The sequence below is a fragment of the Seriola lalandi genome, unplaced genomic scaffold (genome assembly GCF_002814215.2).
Source record: "Seriola lalandi dorsalis isolate HSWRI2012SDOR001 ecotype SW California unplaced genomic scaffold, Sedor1 jcf7180002054638, whole genome shotgun sequence".
NCBI classification, from domain to species: domain Eukaryota; kingdom Metazoa; phylum Chordata; class Actinopteri; order Carangiformes; family Carangidae; genus Seriola; species Seriola lalandi.
Window position 1 is genome coordinate 104,724 of NW_019525191.1, and position 10,000 is coordinate 114,723.

The window sequence follows — 10,000 nt, forward strand, 5'->3', positions numbered from 1 at the left end:
TACAGGAAATGTGTGTGATGGATATGAATGAGTCTGAAAACAGTCTTTCAAAGTGAACACTTATTTAGTGAATGACTAGGAGTTCAGGAAGCGACACTCTATCAGTAAATGCTGGATGATCAATATTGTTATTGATTTTTATTATTAGATCACCTGGACTGATTTGTGACCAACAGGCTGCTACAACTACCAGCACAACTGTTGTTTGTCTCATATTTTTTTGTCTCATATTCTCTAAAGCTGCCTTCTCCGACACGCACGGCATGCTGGGATGCCTGCAGGTCACTTCCTACTGAGTCCGTGTGAATCAGTGTTTAATTAACACATTGATGGGGAGTGGGTGTGTGTGTGTGTGTGTGTGTGTGCGAGGCTCGTGGCAGGTTTCAGTGTGTAAAGTTTTCACATTGATCCGTGGCTTTGTTAGCGCTGGACTCTGACTGCATAAACTGTGTTTTTACCACTTCCTGATTAACTTCACATCAACTGAGCGAGGAGGAAAATCAAAGGAGAGGCATAGGGCGAGAGAGGAGACAGAGCGAGGTTTGGTATCGACGGCGGGGAGAGAGACAAAGAGAGAGAGAGAGAGGGGGAGAGAGTGCACTGTGCAGAACACTGTAATTATGTCTTCTTGTCCCTCGACCGCCCTGCTGAGATGAGTGTTTAGTGGAAAGAGATGAATCAGCGTTTTCTTTGAGGAGAAAAATAACAGCTCGATAAAGAGGTTGCAAAAAAAAAAGACCCCAAAAAACAAAAACAATTTAACCAACCGCACACTCACACACACACACACACACACACACACACACACACACATACACACACACACACACACACACACGGGGGGAAGATAACCTGAGAAAAAACCAAACAGTCTCCTCGTTTAAATTTAAATGTCGTCTTTGATGGAGCTGTGGCGGCGGCGGCTGTTTCACCTCATCAACTCTGAACCGAGCGAACCTGTTTACACACGCAGACAAAACGCGCAATTTAAATATAATTAAGATAATACTGCAGATGAAGGTTGACCAGCAGATGCGCTCGTCGCTGTTGCTGTTTTTTGTATTTTCGCTGCGGCGGCATTTCGGTCGTAGAAATGTTCACTTGGACTCAACTGATTAGATTTTGTCGGTCAAAGGTCAACGGTCAGTGTGCCCTCATTAGATTTTGTCGGTCAAAGGTCAAAGGTCAACAGTCATTCGCGCAGCAAACATTTCTTAGCCATTTCACTCATTTTTTTTATATGACTTTATATAAACAGGTATGTAACCTGAAACTAGTCCGAGTGGCGGAGGGATACGACCACGAGGAGGTGACTCTGGTTGATTAAATATTTAATAAGTACATTATTTGTGGAGTTACAAATGTCAGTGGGACAGTTTAAAGAGGTTGTCTTTGCAGAAACTGAAAGTTCTGGTGTTAATTTTCAGTTGGGCTGAAATGTGGCGTCCATGTTTGTTTGCCGTTTGCGTTTACAGGAAGTTCTGTATCGTTGAGTGCCAAGTGCGAGTTCCCTGACACTCGAATGTTGACATAAACAGCACTCACTAGTTTCAGTACCACGACTGCAGCTCCACTTCACCCTCCACATGGTCTGACTGACGTCACGTTGACCTCGGAGTGAGGTCACTGTTGAGAGCCGTTAGCTCCTGACCTGCCCCTCGGCCCGAGCGGAGCGGAGCGGCGCTGAGTTGGCAGGAACGCGGCTGAACGGTCCATTAACCTCCTTTTCAACACGCCACGCTACAGTACGCTGCTGCTGATTTATGACACTGCAGGCTGGCGAGGGTGAGCGGTAAATCAGAATAATGTGTGTGTGTGTGTGTGTGTGTGTGTGTGTTTATGTGTTTGTGTGTGTGTGTGTGTGTATTTGTGTTTGTGTGTGTGTGTTTGTGTGTGTGTGTTTATGTGTTTGTGTGGGTGTGTGTTTGTGTTTGTTTGTGTGTGTGTGTGTGTGTGTGTGTGTGTGTGAGAGGAGGATTTGCAAAGCTGCTGCGAGGAGGACAAAACCAATCCGCTCTGTGTGGTCTCACCTGCCGCCAGCAGCACGTGAACACATGAATATGTATGAACACAAACACTCACTTTTTTTTGTGTGTGTGTGTGTGTGTGTGTGTGTGTGTGTGTGTGTGTGGGGGGGCTTATTAATGCCGAATGCTATCATTTGTGTTGGAGGGAGCGAGTGTTAAGTAGCTGCTATATAAATGCAAATTCCTCATCATTCCCTCGCCGTGTCTCCTCCCTTTGTGCGAGGAGCTCGGTCGCTTCCCTTCGACGCTCACCTCCACCTCGTCACGCTTCATCTTCCGCCAGATTCCCGCCGCTGAGACGACTCTCCTGCTTTAAAAGAAAACAAGAAAAAACAAAGCTGACTTCTCATATCAAAATAAAACAGGTCATTGATTTCTCCCTCTCTCCACACACGCCTTCTCTAAATGTGCTTGTCCGCGGTGTTTATTGACGTTCCTCGCTGCTGTGTAATTATTCCCATCAGGAGAACGGCCTCTGGGTTCTCTAATAACACCATTAGGGTCTGAGGCAGTTCAGCGCAGAGCAAATTAAAATCCTTATTAACACCTGAAAGGGCTTCTTCTCTGTGATTATGAGCACAATGAGGACACAGCCCACTACGCTTTGGAGGGAAATATTACAATTTTTAACTCCACTACGTTTATTTGACATATATTTATTCTCAGCGTCTCCTCAGTGGACGGTGGATTTATTAATCCACTGTCCGTCGTGCAGAAATAACCACAATTACTGCAACAGAAAATGCTGCTGTTCATCTCTTTATATTCTGAAAGTCCAAACTCAACAGACTCAACCGAATCTCCTGAAAGGACTCACATTACCTGAGTAATTAAATTATAATCACAGTTCTTTAAAGTAGGCCTGGATTAATGTGCAAAAATCTACATGTAAATTAAAATTAAGTTAAATTTGGCTCCTGTACACAGCTGCAAGACTCAAGGTTCTGTGCAGATGCAGGTTTTAAATACAAAACCTGTTATAGATTCAACTAACCAACAGTCTAAAGTTAATAAAAAATTTGCTCCATCTCCAATATCTCTGACATTAAAATCAATCATCAATAACCACAAAATGTTATGCAGTTTGATACTGTCGCACTTTTACATGTGCCACTTTAAACCTGTAATTACAGAATATTTTTTAAACAGAAACAAGTTGCTGCTTGAAATACACTTTGCTATCAATGGAAACAGCAGTTTGTTTTTCCTATTTAACATTTAAAGGTACTTTAAGGATGTGAAGCTATTTGAATGTAGTAATCTCCTTTTTAATCAACAATGTGTGAGCGAATTTTAACGTAACTTAAAAAATGAGATTTACTTTCTCAGTTTGCCTACAACAGCCTGTGGACTGATTTCTATGCAAAAGAATTTGAATTTATGCTTCAATGCCTCTCTTCCGCTCCCCTGCAGCGCTAACAGGCTGCAACACTAGCTAACATTAGCATAGAGCTGGAACCCGCTAACATCAACAAACGACCGGCAAACGAACGAGTGCTAGTCAAGCTACAGTCTCACATAGCTGGACGTATCTCCACACTCTCCTTTAAGTGCTGGAAAATCAAATATAGTCTCAAATATAGTTTAAAGTCAAACTATAATAACAGTGTAAATTTAGTTACCTCATCTTTCAACATGATGCCGATCTATTACGTAATGTACAGAGAGAGAGCACGAGTGACAGGACGCTGACAGTTCACTTAACATCCAGCAGTGTCATTAATAACAAAAGTTTTCTGAATGTACCTTTAATTACGTCCTGAGTATCAATTAGGTGTTATATAATAAATTAATAATCATTCTCTCTTTCAATCATCTGTTTTCCATTTTAATGTTATTTCTGAGAAACATAATCTTACGTGGGGACACCAGGGTCAGAAAACAATGACGACTCCGGGGGAGAATATTTCCTGGATTGTTTCTGTTTTTCTTTTTGGAGGGTTCCCACCTTTATTTGACTGCAGTGCCCTCTGGCCCGCTGTAATGATGGAGCCTTCTGGTGTCTGGTTGTAATTGTGTCTGTTAATGTGTTTGTAAAGTTTCAGTTTAACATAAACCAATTCTTCGTGCTTCAAATGAGGTGTTTACTTGTCAAGAAAATAATGCAAATGACTATTTTATAATTCATCTATGGGGCTCTGGAGAGCCAAGGCCTCCACCAACACTGATACAGCTGCTTCCAAATGCATCATTTCTGTCACTGTTAATTTAATATAAATTCAGCTCTTGACCCTGCAAACATCCCCTCAGGATTCGTGCTGAAATCTGGATCTCCAAAATCTAATTAGCTGCTCGTGGCCTGGGGCTGATCTGTCCTCCAAATCTCAGAGAAAGCTGCTGTTAAGTTTGAGTAAAATCCTGCTGACAGACAGACAGCGGCTTAACCTCTGTGGCAGAGGTGATGAAATGTCCCTGAAATGACCAAAAAATTCCCTTAAAACGAGGTAAACCTGCTGAATAAAGGCTTTCTCTTTCTCCTGCTGCAGACTGGCTGGCTGGATTTTAATAATGCAATCAGGACCGGGTCCAGCTGTGATGTTTTTCCTGGAGTTAAATCCTGTTTTCACGGTGTTACCTCGGATCCTCCCGTGAGTTGTTAAAACCGCAGAGGTCGTAGACAATCTGGAAAGTGAACAGAACATAAACACACAGAGGCTGTCTGATAATGGCCACCTGTTCATGTACAGCTGTATGTTTGGCAAATTCCATATTTGAGCTCCGTCAACATGACGACTGTTTTAAAACCAAACGATCTCCACCGACCGTCTTACCTCCATATCAGAAATAATCTCTGTCCGTTCTAACACACCTGAAAGCGTACAGTATATCTCTTCACGCACACTGGGCATGTGCGAGCCGGTGTAAACAGGAAGCAGATCGTCTGCTCTGCAGTTGTTTAGCTGTAGGAAATACTATGAATGAGAAACAAGGCAGGCAGTTTACAGGCTCCGTCAGTGTCATTCGTGCAGCCGGTCCTAGCAGAGAAGTCCAAGGCTGAATTTCTTTCCCCGTCCGACCGTGGGTCCAATACTGGTCTAGATTTAATAAGAGGAGAACCAGAACCAGCTACTAAAGGGTCCAGCTTGAGGCAGAACTGTTTTTTCTTCTCCTCCATGTGTCAGTAACTTGATAGCTCATAATTCTACATGTCTGTTTTCATCAGTGGCATGGCAATCAGTAGCATGCTAATGTTAGCTAACTTGGTGCTACCAACATTAAAAATGTGTTCTGCAAATTTTGCCATCACTAGCCGGCTAACTGTGAGGATGGCTGTGGAGCATATCGCCACAATGCTAAAGTGGGCTAGCATTGGTTGTGGCTACATTGTTTCTGTTGGCTCTCATGTTCACAGGGAAACTTTATTCAGTTGAGCCTCTTTGTTTGTTTAGTGAACGATTTCATTTATAACAGACTGAGAACTGGAAGGGGGGGGGGGGGGGGGGGGGGGGGTGGCTTGCAAAGCATTTGTTTTGGTTCGAGATGCTGTTGGTCTGTTGCAACATTTAGTGCCAGCGATGAGTTAATGTCTCTGAAACTTCAGGAGGATGAGCAAACTTTTGTACATGCTGCAAATAATGTTTAAGTTTTTTCTATTTTTTAAATTCATGAAATAAAAAGTAAGTATGGAATCTTTGGAATCTTTTTTTTGTTGGTGTGTACGCTTTTGTTTTTAGCCCCTTACTGTCTAAAATTCATCGTAGATGGGCAGCGTTAGACCTATTAGCTGCTCCAGAATCCAGTTTAGTCAAGGGGTGATCCAGCTTTTACTAGACTGGCTCTGAAACACTCTTCCATTTGGTATTTAGTCTCAACACTGGCACTCACCTTCTTGTCTCTGACATTGATTTGTTTTCTTCCCCTATGCCAGCGATATGGCTCCAGCATGATCCCCAGAGGATCAATCGTGTTCAGACTCACTGTACTGCTCAGCTTTTTTGTTAAGAGTAATTTAACACTAACTCCTAAGTTTCTGGGTTAGTAAATTACATGTGAAATCACTTTATTACACTATTGATCCTGGTTCCATTCAGTAGTTTTCATTACAACAAAAGGTATTTTCCTCTTTCCAGGGAAAATCCAGTAATTCTGTTTATAAACCCCTGAAAATATCTGAATATATCCCACATGAATCAGGCTTTACTCTGTAACTGCCTGCAGGAAATGGGTTTTTTAAAATGCAATAACTTTAAATGTTCCCACTCAAACAACATCACAGTTAAACAACATCTCATCCTCATTGAATTCCTATAAGAGGAGTCCCTTCAAATGCTCGTGGAGCTGCTATGAAGTTGAATTAAAATCGGTTTAGATGGAAAATAGACCTCAGTGGTGATGAGAGGGGTGGGGAGGCATTTAAAGTGAGGGTGTGTTAATTTTCCTAAATGCACTGCTGTGGACAAGAGCCCAGATTGTTGTATATAAAATCCAAAAAAGCCTGAAGGACATTTTTTACTGGCTTTATGAAGACTTGAGTGGCCGCTTCTGTTGCCTGTTATGGGCTCGTAATCGCAGCGAGGAGTGTCCTCTCAGGTGCCGCCGCTGCGCCTCTAATATCAAAGCTAATTACACAGATAAACCAGCAGTGTGAGCCATAAAAGAGTCATTTAGTGTGATCCCGGCTCAGAGGAGCGCGGCCGTCCTGCAGATCAATAGTCATGTTTAAAGGTTTGCTCCTACACAGCTCAATAGGAAACGCTCGGCTGAGCCGAGGCACCGAGTCGGCCTCGGATCGATAGCGTTGTTAAACGCTGATTAATGCCCATCGCGGCTGATGAAGATGATTGACGGCAGCAGGAGCGATGACACGACTGTTTACAAAAGACTGGAAGGATATGAATTTGGCTCCAAATCCCCGGTTTCCTTACTAGTCATTACATTTCTATCTCTGTCTACCTTTATCTGTCCACTCCTCTGTTTCTCTCTGGCCGCCAAGCTCTATCTCCTCCTGTCTTCTCTTTATTACTGTGAGTCCTCAGCTAGAGAGGCGTGTGTGTGTGTGTGTGTGTGTGTGTGTGTGTGTGTGTGTGTGTGTGTGTGTGATGGTTATTGATTCCCTCTCGGTGGATAAATAGTGCCACGGTTTGGAGTTCAGTCTCCTACTCTCCTTCTGTAAAGGCCGATTCTTCATCTGTCTTCAGCCGTTTGAAAATCAGTAGATGAACTGAATGCAGAGATGACGTGGACGAGTCCGCTCCAACTTTCAGGGAAGCTGAAATGTCAAGGCTGTCCTTCAGGAGAAAGAGACTTCAACTGCCTCAAATAACCCGTTAACCTGGCGAGGACTTCATGTGGCTGTGCGAGTTATGACTCTTAGCAGTCAGTAACAGAGGTGGACGACGAGAGCGACACAACGGTGAGGGCGGGCACAGCAGGTGACGCTCAGCGAAACATCCTCCAAAAACCAGAACGCCACTACTTTGTAGACGGCGTCCCCCTTGAAGGAAGCGGCCTCTTCATAGGGACGCAGCTGATCAAACTCAAAACAATCTGGTTCCTGTGACGTGCCGTCCGACCACCAGTGGAAAGAATAATTGTGTGTCAGCCTGACGAAACTGTCTCCAGCTGACATTTAGCATGTAGCCCTCGACGTGCACCTAGCATTAGTGTGTGAGGGTATGAGTGTGGAAATGAGGACTCGCACCAGCCGCCTGTGGTTTTGTTGACCTATTAAAGCAGTGCTGCCTTGCCCAGAGGCTCTCTGACACTGTGATATGTAGGTCTGAACGCCATCTGCTCAGTTCAGCTCCAGAGTCACCGCGCCGTTGTACACACAGTTTCATTTGATTCAATTAAATGATTATAACAACGATTATTTACTCCAATCTTCATGTAACTTGACGCCAACGTCGCCATCTTTTTTCTTCTCCTTCAGGAAAAAAAACAAACGTTCAGGTTTGATGCAGCTCAGACAGGAGAAGAGTCGTCATGTGTCATGTCTGGATTTCACAAAACAAAACCCATAAAACCAGTTGACCTTTGCAGATTTTAACTGGCAGGAAAAGTCCCGCCGTGAGACACCTGAACAGTCCCACGCCACGTTAACGGTCTGAGCGCTGGCGGGAAGGTTTATCAGACACTGGACAGCGGAGACCAGCAGGACTTTACAGTTTTCATTGCAGACATGTAATCTATTAAATACACTGCTCTGATTGGTCAGTGCGTTATGTTGCTGGGGTGATGTCGTGTTGGATGACGCAGCATTAAAGGATAACTGTGGGATGTTGATGTCTTACTGATATTTCTTTTGATTATTAATTTCATTTATTCTGTCAATGTTATTATTTTCTTATTATTATTATTCCATCTCGTTTTAAATGAATGTTTTTAACATGTTTTCATGTTCCTTTTGTCTTTTCGTGTGAAGCTCTTGGTGCGTGTAATTTCTTTGGTGCATGTAGATGCAAAGATAAAACATTAAACACAAATTAAAACAAACACATAATTGACATGTATGAATTCAAAACCATTAAGAAAATAAAATAATTAAGACCAAAAACCGATCAGTAAAAAAATGTGTAAAATAAAACTGTTAAAAAGTAGAAACAAAATGTGATTAATAAAATAATAAATTGTTCAATAAAAATAAGACAAAAAACCAATAAAAGGAATATAATTAAGATAAAAGAGTAAATTTTAGTTTAGTTTAGATGATGCACCTCTAATATAGTGAAAGGTGCTATTCAAATAAAGTTTATTATTATTATTATTATTATAATTATTATTAACTCCAGGGCAGATGATCGAGAGACACAGTCGCTCCACTACTGAGCGAGAACTGTCTCCTGCACCCGGCAACGTGGGGCATTTAAACGTGTTTGTTTTTGCCACCGACAGGTTCAGATTGTTTCCGTCACTGTCTGACATCATGAACAGGATCTTTCTGTTAAAGCAGAAACGGCTCCACTGACGAAAACGGTGGTTTTACCTCTCACAACACGGTCGATCGGCCGGTTTGTTTGTGTTACTGTGCGACACTTGTACTGAAGCAAAGGGACGTGAATACTTCTGCCAGCAAGGAAATCTTTAACTACGTCAATGTCTTAAACAACAAAACACACAAAACACGAGCACATTGACCTGTTCTGTGTTCTCCTCTGGCTGAATATCATCTCCTGCTGTTTGTAACCTTCACATCTCTCTCTCTCTCTCTCTCTCTCTCTTTTTCTCTCTCTCTCTCTCTCTCCTCAGATCTGACTATGAGATTGAGTATGACAGATACCCTGATGACCACTATAACAGGTACGGCAGCCACCTGTAGGATGCTTCTATGTGTTGTTGTAACGGGTGCATTGTCATCTCATTGTAAGACTTCAGTCAGAGTAACAGAGTAAAGCTTCGTATCCTGGAAACTGAGCTGATATTTCAGTCCTGATGCCACAGAGAGACTGAGGCAGCAGCTCCGGACGACCTCAGATGTCAACAGCTCCTAAATGTGTTTTCTGAGTGGCTCAGACTGCACATTTTCGGCTGAGAGCAGGAAATTGGTCACCCTCCGAGAACACGAGCAGGACTCAACTCCCCATTTCTTTCTGGCGCGCGTAGGCAAGCCGATTTCCTGTCTGATGGCAGCGTACACTAGACTCTGAGGTTAGGGAAGGATCCGCCCCCCCCTCTCTTGAGAGCTGCTTGCAGTTCCAGGAAAAGATGAGAACCGTGAGTGGATCCCCGTTTGACCTTGTTGTGTTCAGCTTTCAGACGGTTGAAGAGCCGTTTTAGTGAGGCTGAGCGCAGCTGTTGGCCTCCGCTCCGCCCTCCACATTCACTCACTTTAGATTATTCTGCAACAGAGGGAACAGATTCACACTCTGCAGCAACATGCAGAACAAAATACTGCACATCAGAGTGATCCCTCCATTTTCTATACACCTTATCCTCTGAGGGTCATGGGGGGGGTGGAGCCGATCGCAGCTGACACTGGGCGAGAGGCGGGTTACATCCTGGACAGGTTGCCAGTCTATCACAGGGCTCATCAG

General features: G+C 43.3%; 1 long non-coding RNA gene across 1 annotated transcript in view; it reads left to right on the forward strand.

Moving 5' to 3' along the window:
• The window catches only part of LOC111665390 (uncharacterized), a 23,871-nt gene that overhangs the window by 13,388 nt on the left and 483 nt on the right, over window positions 1-10,000 (forward strand). Inside the window, exon 3 of the long non-coding RNA XR_002761496.2 lies at window positions 9,216-10,000. This exon is cut by the window's right edge and continues 483 nt beyond it. This is a non-coding gene — a long non-coding RNA (uncharacterized LOC111665390). The remainder of the gene's footprint in view (window positions 1-9,215) is intronic.